General features: G+C 35.1%; 1 pseudogene; it reads left to right on the plus strand.

Moving 5' to 3' along the window:
* Positions 1-4,346: 4,346 nt before the first annotated feature.
* On the plus strand, positions 4,347-5,610 carry LOC132169844 (F-box/kelch-repeat protein At3g23880-like; annotated as a pseudogene).
* The last annotated feature ends 390 nt before the right edge of the window (positions 5,611-6,000 follow it).

Raw genomic sequence — 6,000 nt, forward strand, 5'->3', positions numbered from 1 at the left:
GGCATGTCTAGTTGATGTTGCGCTTCTCTAGTTTTGAAATGAGGTTTTGTAAGGATGGAATTAAGCTGGGTTTTCCTGGCTCTAAGATGAATTGGCTTATCTAATTTGCATGTGTTGGTTGCCATTGGAATTTTACCTTTGAATTGAGACATCCATACCTTTTGTGTATGCTGTTAAATTCTTTTCCTGACCTCTGAAGAGTGAAGAAGCTCAAATGGATGCTTCCTTTTCTTGATTCACCTGATGTATTGCCTGCATAAAGGGGCTGTCTAGTTCTCTAGTTTTGTTGATTTGTATGGTTTTTCCATTTAGGAGCTCAATCGTAACGTGCCCTGTACTATGTAAAAGCTTACCTCCACTGCATCTTTCGATCTTCATGAAATACGGTTGCCGCCAATTTTTTTTTTACTGTGTAGGCTATATCATATATGTTGTGGCTTCATAGCAAACCTTATTTCAAATACAGTGTTAGGGCTCTAATGTAGATAGGCTCTTAAACATTTAGGATGCATGAATGATGTGATTTGATTGTTATCTGGTGATTGATTGCTACTAATAACAGGCACCACATTTGTAACTACACCCATGTCAGTGTAGTTTAAGTACTAAACCTAGCTAATTTGTTGCTGGAATTAAGGACAGATCGGTTATGAGCAATTGCACTGATGTGAAGAATATCTGCTATTGATTTAAGTTGATAACTGCTAATTGTTTATTTCCTTTCATCATCAGCTTGAATGGTTACCAGAGCATGAGTTCTACCACCTCTACTCTTGTTCCTTGTAGTACAAAGTTTCCTTCATGTTGGTTCAAACTCAAATTCTCTATATAATTAGTTTTTGTTTTAATTGTTGAAACAATTCTCCTTCCATGCTCCTCTCATTACTGCTCTTGAGGACACATGGATTCTCTTAATTGAGCTTTGAGGCAACTCCCGGAAAAAGTGTGGCATTCACCATTTATGCTATATGTAGACATGCTCCTTTGCTTTCATATCGTTTTTTAATTTGTTTTCCAAAAGAATTTTTATCTGATATTGTCACTCACTTTGTCAATATCTGGGTGCAGGGTGTACTTGGGGTAAGGCTTTTAATTTTTAATGACAATTAATTCACTTGTGGGAATATCCTTAACTCTGAAACATGTAATTAATCAATTGTTCTTTTATTGACAAAAACGAAAGAGAGAATTGCTTCTAATCTAACAAACTATGCATATGACCCTTACAATTATAAATTCTTGCGCCAGGTACGGTGTATTGCTTTTGGTAATAATTTTTCTACAATGCAACTATTTTTTTTTTTTTTCCATCTCTTATACATGTGATTCATAAACAACTCAATGTTTTGGAACTTTTCCCTGACTGCATAACAGAATGCAATGAGAAGCTTGTGCAATTCGAGCTTGGAGGGATCTGCAATTCCTGTGTAGCAACTTACCCTCTTTGCAGATCCTAAGAAATCCTAAAGACATATTGTTTTCCCTTATAGAATATAATGATGGTTGGGCCCCAGCCCGTGATTTACCAAGTTTTTGTGTTTTAGTTCTGCAGATCCAGTGAATGCTGCAATTGTGACTCAGTGTGGGGGGATTCCAATCAATTTTTATCAAGTCCAGTTAGGAACACTATAAGTGCCAGAACTTTTAGTCAACGGATTTTTTGTCACTCTAACTCAATTATTTTGGTTCTTCGAGATCAATCTTAAAATGTTAGGATAGGGCTGGCTGAAGGAAGATTTTACTACAAGCAACACACTATTTCAATATTCTTTTGCTTTCAAAATGAATTGACACTGAATTGTTTCTGTATTTTACTTATGTCGCAACATTTTTTTGACAAACAATTTTGGTATCAAAGATTTCAATTAGTAGCCACTTAGTGATTTAAGGTTTTTTTTTTTTCTTCTTTTTTCTTTTGTTTTTGTTTTTTATACGAGGTATCCGGTTTCACCTATGGCCCGAAACAGTACCTTGGGCTCACCCCCACCATGGGCCTTCAGCGGGGTGTGGGCTTACCATCTTTTATCTTTTAAGAGATTGTAATTAGGTGATAGTATAATTTTTGTTCTTGAACTGTGTCAAATTTCTCTTCTTCTTTTTTTTTTTTTTTTTAGAAATGTCACAATGCCATCAATAGGTGAATAGCAAATTTTTTGTGCACATATGTTTAGTTGACGTGACATATTAGAGCTTCTCTAGCAGAATAGGCAAATGACCGATAATAGCCAAATTTGACTATTATGCTATTTTTTGTTTCCAGCAGCTTCTCTAACATTTTTTTTCTTATAGAATGAATAGTGGTTATTTTAGCTACTCAACATTTTTTTCTTCCTATTTTAGCTACTAGCTTTTTAATACAAATTTCAATAAATTATCTATTCCACTCTCAACTTTGTTAAAATATATTTTCCAAAATTTTTTATTCATTTTTAAAACGTCTCTCTCACACTCGCTCTCCGCGCATATCCCATCTACTGTTTTTTCTTCTCCCCCAAAACCAGATTTTCCAACTACACAAAGCTTGTCAACCACAAATCAAATCGAATGCCATCCACAAAGCCCATGCATACCCCCTCCACAAAGCGCACCTAAAACGAATGCCCAAATCCAGATAATATTCCACTCCACTAACTGAACACACAAAGCTCGTCAAACTTGAAGAAATTAAAAACATCAGACCACAAACGAAATTGAAAACCAACAGATTTGCTCACAACTCTCATCAATTGACCACAAACTCGATCAGCATTTGCTCAAATAACAAACGAAATTGACATAGATCATACTTCTTTGGGTTTGCTGGATGCCAAAATTCAGGAAGGTCTACACACATGCAGCTCCACACAGTAAATACGAGAATAAAATGACAGAATTAAGTCTAATGGGATACCTGGTTTTTATCACCAGGTTATGTGTTCAAGGATTGCCTGGATTGGCATATGACTACTCGTATTCCTACCCCGCCTCCCGCATTGTGCAATACTGCGAAATCAAGTGCTCTTGAGGCCCTACCTTCATCATTATAGACTGTACGTGGCCACAGCTGAACAACAATGCTCCAAAGTCCAATCAACTCTTTTCCACATGAAGAGTTTTTTTGCTACCTGATCTATTCAACTCATTTCCACATGAAGATGAGCCTAATACGTCGATTTTCTTCTGCATCATATGCATTTCCTGCAAAGTTTTTGGTGAATAATCTTTCGTTGAGGTTTTTCTTTTACTTTTCTTTTCTATGTTTTTTAATAGAACACTAATCTATTTATGGATTATGAAAAAAACGAAGGGATGATTGCAAACGTGAAATGGGATGAAATATATGAAATCTAATATTACAATTTTTTATAATAAATTGTCTTTCGTTATAAAAAGAAGAAGATAAGCAAAGAATAGTTTCATTTTTTTATTTGCTACACCACAAGTTGCTTAACTCTCACCGGCCTGGCGAACACCAAAACAACTAAACAAAGATTTGGATTCCCTTGAATTTTTAGAGAATTTGAGTTCGTATTTTAAAATTTGACTGCCCATTATATTTAAGGGTTAAAAAAAATGAATTTCACCAAATCTCATATTTCCCGGATTTCAATAATTCTAATGGTACGGTGCTATATATAAGTCCATATCATCACATAAAGCATCGCAGGAAGAAGCAAAGTTTTAAGGCAGACTTGATCTCATGCCTGTGAATAGTTGCATCCATTTCTTTAGCAAGATCTTGTTCTTCAAGGAACACAGGATGTTGTTGCACTCACCGTTGGAACTATTACCAGTCACATTGCACAACACTACGCTAACAACTGTTTACATTGCTCAGTATGTTAGGTTGAGACAGAAGCCAAAAGGCCACATATTTTTTTATATTCCTATAATACCTTTATTCTTTTAACAAATAAAATAATTGTAAAATAACTAAACAATTTTTTAAGAATTTTTTTTTTTTGGAATAAATAAATAACCTAATATACTTTTGTTTAATATACTTTTAATTAGGTTATATATCTCTTTAAATATATAACCTAATTACGTTAAATTGGAAAAATAGAAAGAAATATCTAATAATAATGTAGTTGCCTAATTTATGATATTTAAATTTAAATGAGAATTGAAGAAATTTATTATCAGAAAGATTACCATATACTCTAATTAATAGTCATATGTATATATAATTTTCCAGCAAAATGTAACTATTAATTATAATTCGTATTACCTACCACTCTACCAGCCACCACGATATAACTAACTTACAATAACAACAAACCGAAAAAGGAAAAAGGAAACAAAAAATTGATAAGAATAAATATTCGCAAAATAAAAACCTAACCCTGCGGCTTGGCGTTCTTATTCTCTAACCCTAAAGCAACAGAGAAACCAATGGCCAACGAATTGCCTGAAGACTTGGTGACGCAGATTCTGCTATGGCTTCCGGTCGTCTCTCTCTTGCGTTTCAAGTGCGTCTGCAAATCCTGGTACGCTCTCATCACACACCAAAACTTCGTAAGGAAACACCTCCTACACAACAACAACAACAGCAACACCCACCTTCTCCTTAAAACGAGCAACAAAACAATGGACGATTATGTTGTATCCACGATTTCTTATGAAGAACTCCAAATATCCCCCCTTACACAACCTCTACCTCCACAGTATTTTAGGAACGATGAGCCGTTTGGCGAGATGTTTAGTATTTCTGTGGTGGGTTCTTGCAATGGTCTCGTTTGTCTCCACGCTTACAATACATTGAATGTTGTTATATGGAACCCTACAACTAAAGAAACAAAGGTTGTCCCCGAATCAAACCTGCCCATCTTCGCCCCCGCTGGCTATTGCACCCTTATTCAAGATATGGGATTTGGTTTTGATGCCAAAACTAATGACTACAAGATAATCAACTTTGTTAGTATGTATGAACCCAATTTCGACGACTATGTTATGAAAGACGTTAAAGAAATCATATACCAAAAAGAGGTATACAGCTTAAGCACCGATTCTTGGAGAAAAGTTGATGGACCCCAGTGTTTTATTGCGAGTGGTACACACACCACTGGGATGGGTTCTTGGCTGGCATATGTTGAAGACCCGAAGTTATTTGTTTTGTCATTTGACATGAGCGATGAGGTATTCCTAAAAACACCACTTCCAGATAATGTTACTGGGCAAAGCCTTTTCATGTTGAATGAATCGATTGCCATGGTTGCTCTCATGCCGTTTGATGAAAGATGGAGGGAGATTGGATATGATATATGGTTGTTGCTTAAAGTTGGTGTTAAGGACTCCTGGAATAGACTTTTTACTATTGGACCATCGATTGCAAGAATTCACCAACCATTAGGATTTTGGAAGAATGACACCATGTTCTTGACTAAAATTGATAGCGGACAACTGTTCTTGTATGACCCCTCTACACAACAAATGACTGATCTCCAAATTCATGGACATAGTGACTCGAAGGAGATGCAGTTGGTTACTTACATGGAGACCCTAGTTTCTGTCAAGGGAGGAAATGAATCTGAAGAATAGGACAATTGTTGACAAGGCTTGAGGGCCCATCTTTCTATATCTGTTCCAATTGTGTTTCAAGGCAGCATATATGTGCTGAGATAATATTTTATGCTTATTCTTGTCAAAGATGTCTTTCTCAAATATTTATACACTTACATTTAACCCGTATTTTTTTTGGAGCGATCGTGAGAGATTTTTATAGTTAAATAAGCAGTTGTACGAGGGTTCTTCACACCATCTTTATTTTAATTATCATGAGGAATTATCTTTTCACCATCCCATAAGTTTAGTGTTTCGTTTTTATATATATATATATATATATATATATATATATATATATATATATATTGATATTTTTTTTTCTAGCTACTTCATAGCAATTTACTCTTGAAGAGGTTTTGGTACTTAAAGTATGCATGGTTGATGGGATCAGTGGACATAATTTTCAAAATTAAGCTCTTTGATTTCATAAAAAAATGACAGCACATTAGAACCTGA

This window comes from Corylus avellana, chromosome 1 (genome assembly GCF_965113065.1).
Source record: "Corylus avellana chromosome 1, dhCorAvel1.hap1.2, whole genome shotgun sequence".
NCBI classification, from domain to species: domain Eukaryota; kingdom Viridiplantae; phylum Streptophyta; class Magnoliopsida; order Fagales; family Betulaceae; genus Corylus; species Corylus avellana.